The sequence below is a fragment of the Macaca thibetana genome, chromosome 7, assembly GCF_024542745.1.
Source record: "Macaca thibetana thibetana isolate TM-01 chromosome 7, ASM2454274v1, whole genome shotgun sequence".
NCBI lineage: Eukaryota > Metazoa > Chordata > Mammalia > Primates > Cercopithecidae > Macaca > Macaca thibetana.
The window spans coordinates 120,464,205-120,485,000 of record NC_065584.1 but is presented as its reverse complement, the minus strand read 5'-3'; the positions used below and the strand labels follow the sequence as shown (position 1 = coordinate 120,485,000).

The window sequence follows — 20,796 nt, the reverse complement described above, 5'->3', positions numbered from 1 at the left end:
TCAGTGTTTTGGAAAATAGAAAATTCACCTTAATGTGAGTTTAAATTACTGTTTCTTTCTTAACTGTAAAATGGTATAACAGTGTCTCTCAAACCAACTTGAAGATTAGGTACATTGTAGTTAACGCAGTGGTAATTCTGCTGACATTAGTTTAGAAATTTTTATAGATTAATATTCAGTTGTCATTAATATTCAACAAATCCAGTAACACTTTCTCATTTATTGAACTTGACTTTTCTAGCATGTCTGACACAGTTTACCATCCATTTCTTCTTAAACATTTCTCTTTTTTTTTTTTTTTTTTTGAGACAGAGTCTCACTCTGTCACCCAGCCTGGCCTGGAGTGCAGTGGTGCAATATCGGCTCCCTGCAACCTCCTTCTCCGGGTTTCAAGTGATTCTCCTGCCTCAGCCTCTTAAGTAGCTAGGACTATAGGCATGCGCCACTACGCCTGGCTAACTTTTTTGTATTTTTAGTAGAGACAGAGTTCCACCATGTTGGCCAGACTGGTCTCAAACTCCTGACCTCAGGTGATCCGCCCGTCTCAGTCTCCCAAAGTGCTGGGATTACAGGCGTGAGCCACCATGGACGGCCAAACATTTCTCTTACACAAGCTTCGCAAAACTGAACTAGGCTACTTTTGCTCTAATAACTCACATCCCTGATTGCTCTTTATTTTATCCTCAGATTTCTCTTCCTTCCTCGCATAACATACACATAATGAATTTTTCAAGTCTGATTTTCTTTCTACAATGTCTTTGTTTTTTCAAACTTTAAGTCCAGGGGTATATGTGCAGGATGTGCAAGTTTGTTACATAGGTAAATGTGTGCCAGGGTGGTTTGCTGCACAGATCATCCTATCACCCAGATATTAAACCCAGCATCTGTTAGCTATTCTTCCTGATGTTCTTCCTTCTCCCACCCTCCCCCGACCCTCTGATAGGTCCAGTGTATGTTGTTCCCCTCAATGTGTCCATGTGTTCTCATCGTTCAGCTCCCAATTATATGTGAGAACACACATTATTTGGTTTTCTGTTCCTGTGTTAGTTTGCTGAGGATAATGGCTTCCAGCTTCACCCATGTCCCTGCAAAGGACATGATCTCATGCCTTTTTATGGCTGCATAGTATTCCATGGTGTATATGCACCACATTTTCTTTATCCAGTTTATCACTGATAGGCATTTGGGCTAGTTCCATGTCTTTGCTATTGTGAACAGTGCTGCAATAGACCTGTGTGCATGCATCTTTATAATAGAATAGTTTATATTCCTTTGGGTATATACCCAGCAATGGGATTGCTGGGTTGAATGGTATTTCAGCCTCAAGGTCTTTGAGGAATTGCCACACTGTCTTCCACAATGGCTAAACTAATTTACACACCCACCAACAGTATAAAAGCATTCCTTTTTCTCTATAACCTCACCAGCATCTGTTGTTTTCTGACTTTTTAATAATAGTCACTTTGACTGGTGTGAATGGGATCTAATTAAACTAAAGCGCTCCTGCACAGCCAAATAAACTATCATCAGAGTAAACAGACAACCTGCAGAATGGAAGAAAATTTTTGCAATCTGTCCATCTGACAAAAATGCTAATATCCAGCATCTATAAGGAACATAAACAAATTTACAAGAAAAAAACAATACCACTAAAAAGTGGGCAAAGGACATAAACAGACACTTCTCAAAAGAAGACATACATGCTGCCAACAAACATATGGGAAAAAGCTCAACATCACTGAGCATTAGAGAAATGCAAATCTTCAACATCTTAGTATTTAGGTGCTCTATGGCAGTGATTATCTTCAGTTCCAAATGTGCTATTTCTGCTGGACATTCTTGTAAAAGTTGTCTGAACTTTAAATGTAACATTCCAAATATAATTTTTATTGCCTCTCCCACTACCAAATGTAAAAGCAAAAGCTCCCACAGATACTCACATTTCTGCCAGTGGTATTGCTAGTCTTCTAGTTATCCAGGCTGGAAATCTTAGCCCTCAATTTTACAAACCTCTCACTAGGAAAGTATTCTCCCTCTAAGTTGTTAAATTTAGTGTTCTAACTATAAACCATCACTTGAATTTATTTCCTTCTACCTACTTTTTCTGCAAATTCATTGTCTTCATTAACTTGGACTGTTGAATAGACCCCTAACCAATCTCCCTGCTTCTAGTCTTTCACTTGGCCAGTCCATCCATCATACCACTTTTACACCGACCATCACCTCACTCCATCCTTCTGCTTGGGAAAACCAAACAAGAAAAAAAATGCTTCCTACTACCTGGACAACAAAGCCCCAGATTCCTAACCTCACTTTATTGATCTACCTTTTCTCTCATCTTCACCTATTCCTTCTTTCTCTAACCTATTTTTTAATCTATATCTGCTACTATTCTTATGCATATGATGTTTTTATCAATAAAAATTACCCCATATTTTCTGACTGTAACTTGCAATTCCCTACCTCACAGCTTTGACGAGTTTGTGTGCCAGAAATAGCACAGAGTAGGGGCGGATTGGACCACTTTCTTACCCCTGTCAGCTGGCCAGTTTGTCCCCCTAAATACATAAAAGCCAGGTGAAAACGGAGGACCGTTGGGAGGCCGAGGCGGGCGGATCACGAAGTCAGGAGATAGAGACCATCCTGGCTAACACGGTGAAACCTCTTCTCTACCAAAAATAACAAAAATTAACCGGGTGTGGTGGTGGACCCCTGTAGTCCCAGCTACTCGGGAGGCTGAGGCGGGAGAATGGCCTGAACCCGGGAGGCGGAGCTTGCAGTGAGCCGAGATCGCGCCACTGCACTCCAGCCTGGGCGACAGAGCGAGACTCCGTCTCAAAAAAACAAAACAAAACAAATCAACAACAAAAAACGGAGGACAGGTATTGAAAATACAACTTCAAGGAAAGGCTCTATCTTTGAAGCCCCTGACAATCACATTGTCATAGGTAAGTCTGCCTCATATGGATATATTTAAAGCAACCACTCTTTTGATACCTTCCTGTCCTATTCAGTCTGAACTCAAATTCTAACACATCCATTTAATTTTCTTTTATTCTTTAAATTTAAACAATGTCTCCAAGCACTTCTATAGCATTTTATTAACTTCTCTAAGGAGCTATTTTCCGTTATAGTATTGTATTGTTTTATGTACCTACCTTACCCTTCATTTCTAGTTTATAAATAAGGTGAGGAGAATCTTTATAACACTCATTTCTGTATACTGCATATAACCTAACAAAGGCATTCAAATATATGAACTATTTGCATCCGCTTAACTAAATTTTTTGTAGTAGTAGGAGTCGAGCTAGATTCTCTCCATTTTTAATCTGGTCCATTATATTTGGTTTTTGTTCTGACATTATAAACAAATAATTATTTATATTTCCATTTCGCAAATACATTGCATTGTGTCTACTATTTGACCTCTTCTCTACTGATCAAATTTGTTTTAAAGTCATTATATACTTCCTTAAGCATCTTTATGGAGAAATCTGTATACATACCTATCACATACATACAAATTCATATGCACACACTTAAACATATGTATATCTAGATATACATCTGTGTTCTGACTACTAGGATTTTGTGAGATGATACATTTCTTGGAATCTATGACAGTGACTTGTATGTTTAACTTTTTGTGTCCTGTCAGTACCTTGCTCAATGCTGGATACATAGTCAGTGCTTTATGTTTAATATCCATTTTTAGTAAATTGTATTTTTTGAAAATTCAAAATATGGAGCACTGATCAGTCTTGTATATGTGTACATGAATTATAGCAATTTTTAATATCTGTATGTGGGAACCAAAAGCGGGATTGCTTTCCACTTCTAAATTACACATGATCTCCAAGTCACACATAGCGCAGGAAAAATTTTTAAATAACATTTGGGGGCAGCAATTTCCCCCCCAAAATCACACTGAGGAATCTGCACAATGCCATGCACAGCTATGAATTTAGAGTTATCCTAAAGCTGTCAAACATCTGCATCTTTCACATCTGGGGCAGCATCTGTTCTGTGTTGTTAGAAGAAAACAACAAAATTGGGGTAAATGCCACAGCACAATATCAAATTCTACAAATCTAACAAATGTATTTATTTATCGTTGATCAAGTGGCCAAAAAGCGGTGTGAGGCCCATACTAAGATGCTTGATAATTGCATTTCTCAACTCCCTTTAGAAAACACTATACTCCAGACCTGGGAATAACAAGCTTTTGCATAACAGCACTGGGGCCTATAAATAAGAAACTCATTAAGCTACCTGGAGCAGGCCTGTACCCCAGCCCTGCGCTGGCTTGGGGAGCTTAATGAGGTGATAATGAGGAGAAAATGGTTTAGCTCCTTTTTGGCCTGGTTTGCGATGGGTAGCGACATCCCAGTGTTCAGTGAAACAGCCGCCATAGAGCCCAATTCATCATTCAGGGTGGGTCTATACCAGAGAAATAATTTGCTTCTAGGCCCCAAGTTATTTGGCTCTCCTGTCTATGGAAACAAAGCAAGCTATTCATTCACATTTGAAGGGACTGTCCGAATAACACCAATAAAGGGTGTTAAACTAGCTGGTCATTAGCATTTGAAGGGAATGGTCAAATAACACCAACAAAGGGTGTTAAACCAACCCACATTATAGGTAGTGGGGTGGGAGCACTGTGCAATTCTAAGCGGATTAATGCCAGCATTATATTCTCACTATAAGCTTGGCCTCCTTACTAAGGTTTTATATTCATTGAAGGCTGGACCAAACCTTGGCCAAGCTCTCACCTTCCTTTTCCCTACAAACACAAAACAAACAAACAAACAAAAAAACCCAAAAAACTAAAGCAGTGAGCTGGGGTTAAGAGTATAACGTTTAGATTATTAGAGAACAGAAGAGATCAGATCACCAATCTGTTGGGCATCCAAGCCACAGTGCCAAATTCAGTAGGATGTTCTATGACGGTCCCCAGGAGGGGATCAGGAGAATAGATTGGTAACCAGTTTTATTTGAATTGAGCTTTTCTCAGTTAAACTAATTGATCCTGCTGCTAACCCCTCTCCAACTGAAGGAAAAACAAAAGGAAAAGGTGAAATCAGAATTTCAAGAGGAAAATGCCTCAATGATCATTCAGTCCAATGTTTCAACCCAAACAGAAATCCTTCAATAATGACCCTCAGGAAAGGACCTTCATCCTCTAGACGAAAGCAACTTAGGAAACTCAGAAAAAGCATACTTCTGGGCTACAGTCAAGGATGCAATCCCTACTATGGGCATTACTACTGTTCTACCAGGGGAGGAGAGCTACATGGTACCCGTGTGCAGCACAACCCAGGAATTCTACTTACATTCTTTCTTCCTTTTTTTGAGACAGGGTCTTGCTCTGTTACCTGGGCCAGAGTGCAGTGGCGCAATCTTGCCTCACTGCAAACTCTGCCTCCTGGGTTCAAGCCATTCTCCTGCCTCAGCCTCCCGAGTAGCTGGGGTTACAGACACCTGCCAATGCACCCGACTAATTTTTGTATTTTTAGTAGAGACGGGATTTCACCATGTTGGTCAGGCTGGTCTCCAACTCCTCCTGACCTCAAGCGATCTGCCCACCTTGGCCTCCCAAAGTGCTAGGATTATGGGCGTGAGCCACTGCACCCGGTCTCTACTTACGTTATTTCATTCTGCAAACACTTTTGTGGGGTACACAATAAAAAGCCTCGTTTTGTAGATAGGGAAATGGCAGTGAAGAGAGATTCAATTGCTTATCCTGCCCAATGCAGCTAGGAAGTGCTGGAGCCAAAATTCACACACAGAGAATACGGCTTTCTATAACACACAGATTGGGACCCAGGGAACCAATACACTCAGCTGAGAGGAGATGGTGAAAACGTAAAGGTAACTTTCTAGTAGACATTCCAAGTAAATCATGGTCTATTGGACATACAAATTTATCTTTACCCCACACCAAATCAACCACAGAGAATAAAAACCATCGCAAGCTCACAAGGACAAAGACAATGGGAGAGAGAAAGACAGCAGTTGAGAAAGGTGTACATTACACTTAGCAATCCAGATAAATTTACAAATGAAAGTTGAACTCTTATCCACAAGGGATGGGGGAAAGCAATGCCAATAAAAAGCAAGTCAGTTTATCCTGCAGAAAGTGGCAGGGGATGGGGGTATGGAGTCGGGGGCACAACTGTAATCTCTGAACCAGGAGGCAAGATGAAGACTGGTTCAACACCTGTTCAGCTCCAGGAGCCCCTCCACCAGTTCACCAGGCCAGGCAAGTGTCTCCTCCCACACTCTTCACCCCAACTAATTCGTTGTTGGTTGGTCAGATTGATTCATATTCTACTGTAATCTTAAAGCTCAGCAGGTCTGAAAATTTCATTTCCCCTTTAAATGGAATCTTCCCACTGAACTTACTCGTTTTGGTGAATTTTACTGAATTCTCCCAATCATCCAGGCAAGACCTCTTCTTCAGTTTTAAATGCTTTTATTATTCAATATGTTTAATACAGATATGAGAATACGTGCATGTTTTGAGAGACAATAGTAATATGAATACCTTTAAATCCACCACATTTATGATCTAGACTATAAACCACAGGTTTGCATTTACTGCAACATTCCTTTCCTGCTCCATCTTTTGCTTCCTCCCAGAGGAAAACACTATTCTGAATTTTGTGTTTTTCATTTTCTCGCCTTTTTTAGATGTTTTGTCACATATGTATGCATCCCTAAAGAAAATGCTGCTTATGTTCACTTCCTTTTAAGCTGTGAAATATTATCATACTGTATGTAGTTGCTTTTCAAGTCAATGCCATGTTTCAAAAATTTATCCATGTCAGCCGACGCAGTGGCTCACGCCTGTAATTCCAGAACTTTGGGAAGCTGAGGGGGGCGGACACTCAAGACCAGGAGTTCGAGATCAGCCTGACCAACATAGTGAAACCCCATCTCTACTAAAAACGCAAAAATTAGCCAGGTGTAGTGGCAGGCGCCTCTAATCCCAGCTACTTGGGAGGCTGAGGCATGAGAATCACTTGAGGGAGGAGGGGGAGGTTGCAGCGAGCTGAGATCCCACCATTGCACCCCAGCCTTGGTGACAGAGCAAGACTCCATCTCTAAATAAATAAATAAATAAATAAATAAATAAATAAATGTTACAAACAAATTCATCCATGTTATAGTAGTTGCAGTGTTGTTACTTTTTGATATTCTGTGTATGAATACACCTCAATTTATTGACATTTTCTTCATTCACGGTCATAGTTCTAATTTTTAGCATTTATAAATTATGCTGCTATGTACATTGTGTGCACATCTCTTGCCTATGTATATGCAATAGTTTGTTGTTGTTGTTCTTCCTATTATTGTTCTTGTTTTTATTAAATATCTAGGAATAGAATTGCTGGTCGTAGTATGTGGGGTATTTAAATTTACAAAATAATGCCAAGTTGTTTTCTACAGTGATTGTACTCATTTGCACTCTCAACAGTACAATATAAGAGTTTTCATTTGTCCCTCACCTCACTAGGTGTATCCCTGATTACCAAAAGGATTGAGAGTTTTTTCATATTTCCAATCACTTGTGTTTCCTATTCTCTAAAATGCATATATAAATATGCATATATATGTATTAATATATGTATATACATAAAATATACACATATATACACACTTATATGCATACATACATATTATGTATGTATACATATTATGTGTATGTGTGTATATGTATACATTTTAAAAATATACTGTATTTTTTTTGAGACAGAATCTCACTCTGCTGCCCAGTACAGTGGTGTGATCTTGGCTCACCACAACCTTGGCCTCCTAGGCTCAAGTGATCCTCCCACCTCAGCCTCCCAAAGAGCTGGGACTACAGGCGTGCGCCATCACACTAATTTTTTTTGGTATTTCTTTTTGTAGAGATGGGGTTTCGCCATGTTGCCCAGGTGGTCTCAAACTCCTGGGCTCAAGCAATCTGCTTGCCTCAGCCTCCCAAAGTGCTAGGATTTACAGAAAAATTGAGAAGAGAGTACAGAGATTTCCATATATCCTGCAGTTTCCCCTAGTTTAACATCTTTTTTCAAAAAAATGTGGTACATTTGTCACAATTCAACCAATTTTGACACATTATTATTAAATAAAATCTCCATTTTGTTTAGATTTCCTTACCATTAGTCTAATGTTCTTTTTTCATTCTAGGATCCCATCTAAGCTGCCATATTACATATGGTCCTCATGTCTCCTTAGGCTCCTCTTGGCTGTGACATTTTCTCAAATTTCCTTGTTTTTGATGACTTTGGCAGGTTTTGGTTTGGTTTTTTGAGACAGTCTTGCAGCAGTAAGCTGTGATCACACCACTGCACTCCAGCCTCGACTTTGCGGGATCAAGTGATCCTCCCACCTCAGCCTCCCAAGTAGCTGGGATCAGAGGCATGTGCCACCACACCCAGCTAGTTTTTTTTTTTTTTTTTTCTAATTTTTAGTGGAGATAAGGTCTCACTATGTTGCCCAGGCTGGTCTCGAACTCCTGTGCTCAAGGAATCTTCCTGCATCTGCCTCCCAAAGTGCTGGGATTACAGGCGTGAGCCTGGCCGACCTGGCAGTTTTGTGTATTGGTCAGGTACTTTGTACAAAGCTCCTCTATTGTTTTTTGTCTAGGGTTTTTCTCATAATTAGACAGGGGTTATGGTTTCAGCAGCTAAAACATAATATTTTCTATGAGGTTCTTTTTTTTAATTTGTAGTAGCTGTTTCGCTATTCTGCTCTTAATGCTTGCTGATTACATGTTCAAGTTTTGTTGTCTTCTTTCACCTCTTCATATAAACAAATTTAAAATTATAAATTGTGTGTCTTGTCAAAGAAAATCTTTCCAATTCTGAGTTCCTAAAGATACTCTCCTAAATTGTAATCTAAAAGTTTTAAAATCTTGACTTACACATTTAATTCTAATCTATTTAAGTTTATTTTCTTGTATTGTATAATGTAAGGTTCTAAGTGATTTTTCAATAGGGATTAACAATTGTTTCAGCAGCATTTAATCTGTATCGTGATATTTTTCCACGGACTATACACCACCTTTGTCATATATCAAATTTCCAGAGATGCCTGGATCTGTTTATGGCTGTTCTTTTCCATTCCATTGATCACTTTGTCTATCCCTGCACCGGTACACACAGAAAGACAATAAAGAAAATGTTTTTAAACACGATGTTAAACTAGGGGAAACTGCAGGATATATGGAAATCTCTGCACTCTCTTTTCAATTTTTCTGTAAATCCTAGCACTTTGGGAGGCTGAGGCAGGCAGATTGCTTGAGCCCAGGAGTTTGAGACCACCTGAGCAATATGGTGAAACTGCATCTTTACAAAAAGAAATACCAAAAAATATTAGTGTGATGGCATGCGCCTGTAGTCCCAGCTCTTAAACCACAGCTGCATGATGAGTTTGGATATCTCGCAGAGTAAGCTCCCCATTTTACTATTCTTTAGGAGTAGCTTGATTTTTCTTATGTCTTATGTCTTTTCTATACATTTCAGAGTCTGTCAAGTTCCTTTAAAAATTTCCATTGGAGTTTTGATTGAAATTGCATTGAAACTTCAGTGATTTGAGGTGTTTCTTAAATCCATGAATACAGTATTGCTCTTTGACATTTTCTTCATTGTCTTTCTGTGTGTATTTTTCATAAAAGTCTTGCATGCTTTTCTTAGATTTTTAGGAATCATCTATTTGTTGTTATTGTACATTGTTACTTTAATTTTTCAAATCATTTATTGCTGTTGTTTACAAATATAATGGGTTTGTATCATCTTATGTCTAGTAAACTTACTTATTGATCTAATTTTCCAAATATTGTTCCATACCATTCTTTGTGATTGCCTATATTGAGAAATATTTTATCAACAAATATGGATTGTGTTTCTTCCTTTCCAAATCATATAAATTTTTTGCTCTTATTGTAGGGGCTAGAAACTTTAGAAGAATGTTGGCAACAATTAGTTTTAGTGTACATCCTTCCTGATATTAATAGCTATGAGTCTAATGTTTCACCATTAAGAATGTTGTTTGCTGTAGGTGTTTGGGTACTTAAAAACAAAACAAAACAAACCTTTCATTTTAGGTTCAGGAGTATACGTGCAGGTTTGTTCTATAGGTAAATTCATGTCATGGGGCTTTGTTTTACAGATTATTTTATCACCCAAATACTAAGCCTAGTACCCATTAGTTATTTTTTTTCTGCACTTCTCTCTCCTCCCATCCTCCACTCTCCGGTAGGCCCCAGTGTCTGTTGTTTCCCTCTTTGTGTCTATGCCTTCTCATCCTTTAGCTCCCACTTATAAGTGAGAATATGTGGTATTTGGTTTTCTGTTCCTGCATTAGTTTGCTAAGGATAATGGCCCTCAGTTCCATCCATGTTCCAGCAAAGGACATAATCTCATTCTCTTTTATGGCTCCATAGTATTCCAAAGTATATATTCACCCCATTTTCTTTATCCAGTCTACCGCTGATGTGCATTTAGGTTGATTCCATGTCTTTGCTGTTGTGAATAGGGCTGCAAAGAACATTTGTGTTTTTGTGTCTTTGTGGCAGAATGATTTATATTCATTTGGGTATATATCCAGTAATGGGGTTTCTGGGTCTAGTGGTAGTTCTGTTTTTAGCTTTTTGAGGAATTGCCACACTGTTTTCCAAAATGGTTGAACTACTTTGCACTCCCACCAACAGCTTATAAATGTTCCTTTTCTCTGCAACCTTGCCAGCATCTGTTATTTTTTAACTTTGATAATAGCTATTCTGACTGGTGTGAGATGGCATGTCATCGTGGCTTTGATCTGAATTTTTCTCTAACAATCAGTGATTTTGTTTTCATATGCTTATTGTCTGCATGTATGTCTTCTTTTGAAACGTGTCTGTTCATTTCCTCTGCCCACTTTTTAATGGTTTTTTTTTCTTATACATTTAAGTTCCTAATAAATGGGGCTATTAGACCTTTGTCAGATGCATAGTTTGCAAATATTTCCTTCCATTCTGTAGGCTGTTTGTTGATTCTGTTGATAGTTTCTTTTGATGTGCAGAAGCTCTTTAGTTTAATTAGATCCCATTTGTCAGTTTTTGCTTTTGTTGCAATTGCCTTTGGTGTCTTCATCATGAAATCTTTGCCCATTCCTATATCCAAAATGGTATTGCCTAGGTTGTCTTCCAGGATTTTTGTAGTTTCAACTTTTGCACTTAAGTCTTTAATCCATCTTGAGTTGATTTTTGTATATGGCGTAAGGAAGGGGTCTAGTATCAATCTTCGGCATATGGCTAGCCGGTTATCCCAGCACTATTTATTGAATAGGGAGTCCTTTGTTCCTTGCTTGTTTTTTGTCAGTTTTGTCGAATGTCAGATGGTTGTATGTGTGTGGTCTTATTTCTGGCCTCTCTAGTCTGTGCCATTGGCCTATACCAGTATTGGGTAGTTATTCTTTATCAGTTAAAGAATACTCCCTTCAAGACCTAGTATGCTATAAGAGATTTGTGATTGTTTTATACAATGTATTAGTGGATAATCAGTTTTATCAAATGACTTTTCTGTATCTGTTGAGAAAATACTTTGAGTTTTCTTCTTTAATCTGCAGATTTGGTGAATCACAGTTATGTTTCCTGGCATTAAATCACCCTTGAATATTCCTATAATAAATGTAAGCTGGTATTTGTTTCACTTTTTTCTAAAATTGGATGTGTTTTGAGAATTTTTTGCATATAAAATCATGAATGAAATGGAGTTGGAGTTTTCTTACCTTGTATACCCCTTTTCTGGTTTTGATTTCAGAGTTATACTAGTCTCATAGTACAACTTGTAGTGCCCCCTATTTTTATGTCCTCTGGCAGAATTTATATTAAGATTGAGATGGTATGCTCCTTGAAAGGTTTTAGACTTCGCTGGTACAACCATCTGGTCCTGGTTTTCAAACACTTTAATACCTATATATGTATATTTTCAATGCCTTTTCAAGGGATTTATAATAAGTTATATTTTTCCAGAAATGTGTCTATTGATTTAGGTTATCTATAACATTTAAGTATTCATTGTTCTTTTTCTAATTTCTTATATTAGATGCTTAAGTTATCATTAAAAAAATTTTTTTACTATAGTTTGAGGCTGTAAATATCCCTTAAATGTTTCACTTTTGCAGCATCATGCAGTTTGTTTTAAAATATCTTAATTATCATTCAGTTGTAAGTTGTTTTTTTCTCCAAATTCCATTGTTTTCTTATCTATACCATGTTATTTTAAACTGTATTTTTTAGTTTCCAAAGTATTTAACAAATTTTATTATTAATTTCTCCCCAAATTGGATTGTCATTAAAAAAAAAAGAAAAGCATGGGCCAAAGGCATAGTTTTCCTATCCCAGGATTAGCATTCCCATTTACCCCAAGAGCAGCATTTTCTTTCCTATTTGCTCACATCTTGCCACTCTTACTCTGCTTTCAGCTCCCTGTTCCTTTATTTATTTATTTATTCATTCGTTCTGAGAAAATTTCCTTTTCTTTCATGTGATTTCAGCAATGCATTAAAGCGTATTTGTACTAGCGTATCCAGGATCTAGATGTTTTCTAGTAGTGGGGCTCTTCGTGATAGCTGCTTGATATTTAGTGAATTCTAACCGGGTTCTCCAACTACATTTAGAAATTTATTCAAGTCAAATGAAAATGCAGGGCATTCAAAAGTTTGAAATGCTGCACAGTATTTTCACCTATTCAGGCTATTCTACTCTGTATTGTTCTCCGATTGCATACTAAGAAAGGATTGAATAATACATAGCATTAGTCTAAAAAAGCTTACTTTAGCTAAGTTTGCTTCATTTCAGGCTCACACCATCTCTGGTGTAGATAATTATGTGATTTAAAGGATCTTCCTTTTCAGCTCTTACATAAAGATAAATAAATAGAATAGATGGTGTTGTCAAATTTTCTTAGCTATATAAAGAGGTGATTGGAATAGATGAGCTCTAAGGTGCCTTTCAGTTTTAAGAAAATATACTTGTGCCTAAAAACAAGAAAATGGTATTTCCCATGAATTACCTACCAGAGAATAATTGAGACTTAAGTAAACATTGCATTTTTCCTGCTTGTGGAGTAGCACCTTCTAAAGTACTTTTATTTTTTTACCCTTTAGTTCTTATAACAACCTAATGCTGCCCTCAAGTCACTAATAATTGTTGCTGTATCTACCTGCCATTTATGGATTGAGATTTAGTGCAATCTCTGTTAGTAAATGCAGATGGATACTCCATCCCTAAAATCAAAGTTCAAGAATGTACCCTTGGAACAGGACTCCTGGGATAGAACAACAGCTCGTCTTGCAACCCATAACCAGATCGTTCAGAAAGACCAGTCTATTGAATGGAAGCAAATTTGAACCAGTGATACTTATGAAGTAAGAATCCAGGAAAAGGAAACTAAGTTTGTAAGGTTAAGAAAACAAACAGTGGCCTTAAGAGTAATAGTCATGGTCTGTGAAAACAAGCACTGAAGTAATATTTATGAAAAATACAGGTGGTATTTGGGTGCAAGTTGCAGGAAAATTCTAAGCTTTATAATTTAGGACTTACAAAGGAATAGTTTTCCTGAGCCATTGAAATGACTTGTGAAAGATTTTATATGTATAATATATATTTATATACATAGTTTTTCACAGGCCATTTTGATGAGAATATACAAAAATGAGAATCGAGTATATATGTGCACTCTATATATACACACAGTGTATGTACTATTTATCTATAGAGAGACACACATACATATACACGTGTATTACGTGTAGGTATATAGGTGTGTAGGTGTCTCTCTAGACATATGTATAAAATGAGCTTCAATAGTATATCATTATCTTTTTATAAAACTCTTGAAAAACTGATTTTATATTAGCTTGAAATAATTTAATTGAAGTAATGAAATACAAGAAAGTCCTTAATGATCTTTGCAGAGACTTAAATATACTCAAAGATCTACAAATCCAACATTAAAAATCTTCATTTGTGAGATCAGATTCATAGGAAATCTGTAGTTTTAATCACTATTGGTTTTGTTATATAATAATATAAGATAAAAATAATACATATTACTATGCAGAAATGAGATAATTATGTAGGCAATAATTCCACTCCATAAAAATTAGTAAAATGATTTGAGATTGATGAACTTGTTTAAATCACATTACTGGAAGGTACAAAATTTAATACGTATTTTTCAACTTGAAAGGTTGACAGGGGAAATATATGTAGAGGAGTGACTAAGCAGCATACAAATACTCTTTTTAAATTAGATAACAATAAATCAAAATCAATTTCTGTCATTAACTTTTTGGAAGCAAATGAAGTTAGTGTCTTTACTTTTTCAGGCTTGAAATTTCTGCTTATTCTTTAGTTTTCAATTATAATTGAAACATCTTATCATAAAAGAGAGAAAAAATGTCTGGGTAATTTATCTTATAGCATTAGTGGGTAAAACAGAGACCTCTATGTAGTTCTTTGAAGAAGCAGCTCATTCAAAGATGGACTGAAATTGTCACATATCACTCTTACAAGTTTTTTCTTGTATATCACTTTTCTTCTGGGAAGTGAATCTACAGTACTAGCAGCATTGTTTGTCAATGTCCTCCTGTGATTGTTAGCAATGCATCCTTGCCCATATTGTTTCAGACAAAAAATTAGTATTTTGCATTAGAAGAGGATAATTAGGCAATAAGATACAAAAGCGAGTATGGTTATCATGAGATAAACACACACATGGGGTGTTATGAGGCACAGCCAAGTGTCTGTAATCCCTCTAGGGTATGATTATCTCGTGATAACCACACACCCTGGAGTTGCCTTATTGCTATTATAAAATATCTTTATTATAGGAAGAAATGTGCATTTTTGTGCAGAAAGGCGACAGAGCTGGCAATTTAGAATGCCGAACAGCAGTTTCAGCTGAGCTATGTGGTTTACATAGATTAATCTATCCCATTGGAATGTTTCCCCAGCCAAAAAAAATGTTCCCTAAATCCAAGCAGTCATAATCTGTAGTGATGTGCAGCTATTTGGAGCATTTGAGAAATTCCCTGCCTGCTTCTTAGGCTGCTGGTTTGATGGTTGCATGGGTTGAATGCTGAGATGCACAATGACGAAAGGATATATGTACACAGCGTTCTGGAAACTTGGTGTTCTGGGAACCCAAATTGTGATTCATGCAAATGTCAAATTTCCATGCTACAATTTTATCTTGATCAGAATAAATGTGTTAAAAAGTAGTTAAAAAGAGAAACTACTAAGGTAGAAATATGATGAAACTCAAAAAGGTAAGGGGAGAGTTCATGAACATCCTAGGTAAGAGATTACAAACTTACTGCCAATGGACTGAAGGGGACAGAGGGCTTTAAATCCTAAGAAATGAAAGCCAAAGGAAAGTATGAAAAACAGCCATTAATATCTGAATTATAATCATGAGTGGATTTATTCTCTATGGCCCCAGAGAAAATTAAGTGGAAATCATGGGGAAGAGGATTTCATTTTATCATGAGAATTCACCTTTAAAGTCTGAGTGGTTATAAAATATAATGGTGTTTCCCAAAAAAGAAAAACAATGTTTAAGCAAAGACTGAGTGATAAATTCTCCATTAGAGAAGTTTCCTCATATCTCTAAAACCGATTCTAGAATAAAAATTAAAGTTATGGACACACATAATATCTGAGAAGAAAATCAACATTACCAAATGTGCGAGGACTGAAAAGAGATTGTGAATCCAAAGCATATCCCAGATACCTTCTATTGGGAGTAGAAATCTGCAGTTTATTGTCTACATCATGAGTTTTTAGGTATTCTAAATGCACTAAAATAAAACTTCATTGTATTGAGACAGCTTTGCTGGTTAAGTCTCAAGGATTGGTTATATGAATATTGTTAGATTTAAAAATCACAATTCTCGTTTCTGTGAATCTGATATATTATTAGCCTGATATTCTAAAAGTGATGACATCATGGCATGGGCAGTAAACATTTTAGCTCAATAAGTTTCCACTGTTATTAAACAAATGTGGGGTAAAGTCAGCAACAGGCCAGTCTATAAATTGTATATAAAATGAAATCAATATTTATATTCATGTTTGGGGAGCCAAATCTTTGGGGGAAAAAAAGGTCCAGAGAATTTAGCCAAGCTTTGGTACTTCCGTGTTGGTCATCAGAATGTGTCAAATCTAATATAAGACTGTTGTTTAATATGGAATATGAAATCAATGTAATCAATTTGATTGAATAAAAAAAAAATCTTCTAAGAATATATGCCATGCTTTCTAAATGCAGCAAAGCCAGTAATTGGTTTAAATGTAAAAATAAATTGCATCAACAGATCTCCTACCCAGCCATGGTGATGCTTCATTGGTTTCTGCATTTCACTGACTGATAAGCTTTCATGGAAAATCAATACCTTGAAGTCTAATATATTTCACATTGTTATGTTGTGGGTTCTGTAAGCCGAAATATATTTTTGATGTAGAACTCCAGATCTTTATTTTACAATAGAACTTGCCATGGGGAAAATTTAAAGGGGCACCATTTGTTTTCTAAATATGCAACAGTATCTTTCCCATAATTGACAATTGTTTCCACGGAGTGCTATGGTTTCTAGTTTAAATCCCCATCTTTTAATTTAGCCCTAGGCCATACCTTTTAAAGAAAATGCCATCCATGAAATATCAGATGCTTCAACAGGGCCAGACTTGTGTACCTCCCCAGTAGAGCTGTGTGAAAAATTTCACACCTACACTGAAACTGCCAAAATATGCTTCTTCACTCTTTTCAGTACCGAGGGGAAAACATATACTTTTTCCCTTTGGGCAGTTTTGACAGTTTTAATACAAGTGAAAAGCAGGTTTTGCCAGCAAAAAAAAAAAAAAAGAAAAAAAGGAAAGAGAAAGAAATCTTGAATGATAATGTGACAAGCTCATAGTCAAGGGGGAGGTGGAAGGGAAGGCTCATCCAGGGATGACCACAGGATCAGCAGCCTTCAATTACTTGTGGAGAAGATCAGGGCAAGTGAAGGAGGCCAGACGTTTTAAAGGAAAAGCTAATACTAAATAAAAATAATAAAAAATGGCAATAAAAATTTGAGCTTCCTACAGCATTTTCCCTCGGAGTTAAATCATAAGTAAGGCCAATTACTTCTAAGAATCTATCCCACATTGACAACATTATTCCCTCCCCTCCTACCCACCCCATGTTCTGTCAACATTTAGAAATCTTTCTTGGCATGAAGAGAGAGATATAAAAATATGAAAGTCAACTAATATATCCCTGAGACATCTCATTGCCCTGTAGAAAATTACCCTTTCTTCTTCACTTTCTTCTTGAAATTTTTAAGGAATCCTCCACTTTTATGAGAGAGAGAGAAAAAAAAAAAAACCTTATTTGTGGAAAGGTTATTAAATGGAAAATTGTTATGATGACCACTTTTCTCAAACACTGCAATTCCCAAACACTCGAAAGGTTTGGAAAAAAAAATAATAGGTCCAGAAAATACATATAGATATAGCACAGGGAATTCAGCCGAGCAGAGAATTCTTCTGGACCCATGAATTTCTATAGCATTTTACACTCTTTAGTCATGCTTTAAAACAATTGAACACCCAACATAAACATGAAGTCAATGGAAAATCAAATGTGCTGAACCGTTCTGCATCCACCCAAACTCATCTGGTAGAATACTATACTTTCAGAACACGTGGAATGAATTTTAACTTGACTCTTATGTAAAGTCTGCACTACATGCAGTTCAAAGCATTTACATAAAGATGCTTCTTTTGTCACTTTGAAGATAGGGTTACTGGGTATTGAGAGACAAAAATAGATGGCCCTTTCATACAAAGAGAGAAGTTGCTTTCATATTGTTTGACTTTTCTAATGATCTTAGAAGAGGGCAATTTTGAGTTCTATATTTGTTAATTTAGAGAAAAACTGCTGATGAATGTATTTTAGGATTTGCTTTTTGGATTATTTTATACTTGTTCATTAAATAATGTAAATAGTCATTTCGGTAAATGCTATTTTCTTTCAACTTTTCTGTACCTAATCACCGTAGACTACTGAATCTACAAAACTAATGTCTGGGCATAAGATAAGCAGACACTATGCCACATGTCAACATTTTTAGTGAGGAGAGAAACAGAAAGGGAAATTTGTTTTACTGTTTGTATAGTTTTCAAAAATGGACTTTTCCAATGACATCACATAACTTTGTTGTCTCATTCAGACTTGAGGTCAACTTTCCCTCCTGAGTACCCCTTCCAAACAAACATCTTCTGACACTACAGCTCTGGGGATTGGGGCAGGGCTTCCAGTGTCTTGTCACTGTCAATGCCTTTCATTGAGTTATCTCCTACTCCTCTCGTCCACTGAAGCTGGTCCTCCAGCATGCTTGTGTGTCCTCGTGTCTGCTAATGCCAGCTCGAACTCAATACTGGTCTTAATGCTATTTATACTGTCCTGGCATCATTCAGACAGGTGTTACCATTGGAACTGCTTCCATAATACTGCCTCTTCTAGAGATACTAAAAGGTTGTACTCACTGCTCTGCATAGCTCTTTCCCCACCACATCCAAGAGCCTTTGGGTGAAAATGTGTTTGTTGTTGAAAAACACCTCCTTTCTCTTTTCTGGAGATTCAGATTCATGTGCATAGGGGCTGAGATAGAAAAGTGACCTATTCCACATTATCCTCACACTGTTCCTTCTCTTTGACTACAGAGGAGAGGCTGCAAGAGTAAGATTTTGCCCTTGGCTTCCTCTTAGGACAATTTCTTTTCCAGTCACCTCCTCTGCTCATCCCACTTCCCCAGCATGGGCCCATATACCCAGGACACAGATATAATTCTGTCAAGTTGTGGCAGACACTGCTGATTTTTTTCCATTGTGTGTTTGCTCCTTTGCTTTAGTAATAGAACCTCTCCACCAACTTACCCCTAAATCTCAGCAAGGCATGTGGTGAATCAGCTAGACACGATATTCCCCAGCCTCCCTTCTGGTGAGAGGTGACTCGGTTACTAAATTCCTGTGTGGTAGATTGAACAAGAAGTGACCATTTAAAGTTGACTTATATACAATCCACTGTCTCTCTCATTGCCCCTTCTTCCTGGCTGGGGAATGACAAGAGCTGGCACAGCTGCCTTGGGCCCAGAGATGGGAGCCACATGTGGGGGATGGCAGAGAGGACCAGGCTCTGGGCTCTACAGATCCCATGGAGGAAGCAGAGCCACCAGCTTTGGACTGCTCATCTCTGAATTGTTACCTGAGAGGAAAATAGGCTTCTAGTGTTTTTGCCTCGCTCTATTTTTGAATATCTTTATTACAGTATTTTGACCTGTACGCCAAATAAAATACTACGGTTGAAAAGAGAGGAGGCATTCAGTATATATTTTATGATATACCAGAAAAAGTAGTAAATCAATGAACTCAATCAATTTTCTTCTATATTTTGGCAGGAGATGTTTGGAAGGAAATACTTTCACAATTACATGACTGAAATAGCAACAAAAGGTGACTGGACACCTTTAGCATTGGGGCTAATACAGTTTGCAGATAAACTGAACCAATATCCCAAGACAAAAAAAAAATGAGGTTGAATGTGGAAATAGCCTGTATATATAAGAACTTAGTGTACCGTAAAGTATTAGTCATGTCATCATCATCATTTTACTTATATAATGTAATTATTATTATTTGTGTTTTAGCCTGCTCAGAGACTTGAAATAACATATCTGCTAGTATTTTAAATATACTTTAGTAATCAGACAACAGGATGTTTAAATGCTACATTTATTCATTCAACATATATTTGTGGACGACATGCAGAAAGCTCTGGCAGAGGATGTATCGCAGGTCAATGTAACAGTGATCCTGCAAAAACTGATTCAAATGGTATTAATATATGTGTTCGAATTCAGATGAATATTCACATAAGGCGCTAAAATGTACATATCACTAAAGAGCAAATTTCCCAATTGCACATTCCTTGATCTGTGTTTGTATATATAGAACATATGCACATAGCAAAATACAGAGAACGAATGAGGACACAGCTTCGGAGAAGACTAATGGGATGTGTTTTAGCAAAAAGGCCATAAGAAAATAAGAAAAGGAATGAGTGGTCTAAAGAGCAGTTGAGGGAGAGGAGAAAGGTAGTTCCATGGGGTCACATTTTTTTCTGACTTGGAATCTGTGGGAAGCATTTTTAATGTTGTGTACCTCTTTGTATGTGTGGCTACGTAACTGCCTTGTCTTTTCATGAAGGTAACTGGTTCAGCCTGTGAATGTTCATTGATCTAAGTGGATGGGCCTGAGGGGAAGGGCTTGTCAGCTGGGACAGCTTATCAGAAGGGAGTTGTTCTTCCCACCCACTCCTTTCTATTTCTTCCGAAACCAGGGAAAATTCCCCTGGGAGCATCGAGGCCTCAGAGGGAACATTGCAGAGACTCAGGAGACGAGAAATGGTTTGTAAATGAGCATTTAAAACATGAAAACACTCTTGTTTTTAAAGCCAATGAGTATAAAGTACCAGTAGGAGACGTGAGTTGACAGCTGGGACTCTTCATCCGTCTGGCCGAGGGATTCTGAGTCAATCGCTGATGGATGAGAAGTAGGACTGGGAGAGCTTGGGCCTGTCAGAATCTGCTCAAAATTCCTGGGCTTGACATTTCAAACCAAATTCAAACCTTCCAGAGCTTGAGATTAAAGAGAATGTTTACAGAAAAATAAAAGAGGCTTGAAAATGCTTATTAAGAGGC

At 37.2% G+C, this 20,796-nt stretch overlaps 1 long non-coding RNA gene across 1 annotated transcript in view; it reads left to right on the top strand.

Moving 5' to 3' along the window:
- The window catches only part of LOC126958877 (uncharacterized), a 68,458-nt gene that overhangs the window by 31,908 nt on the left and 15,754 nt on the right, over positions 1-20,796 (top strand). The window lies entirely within an intron of this gene.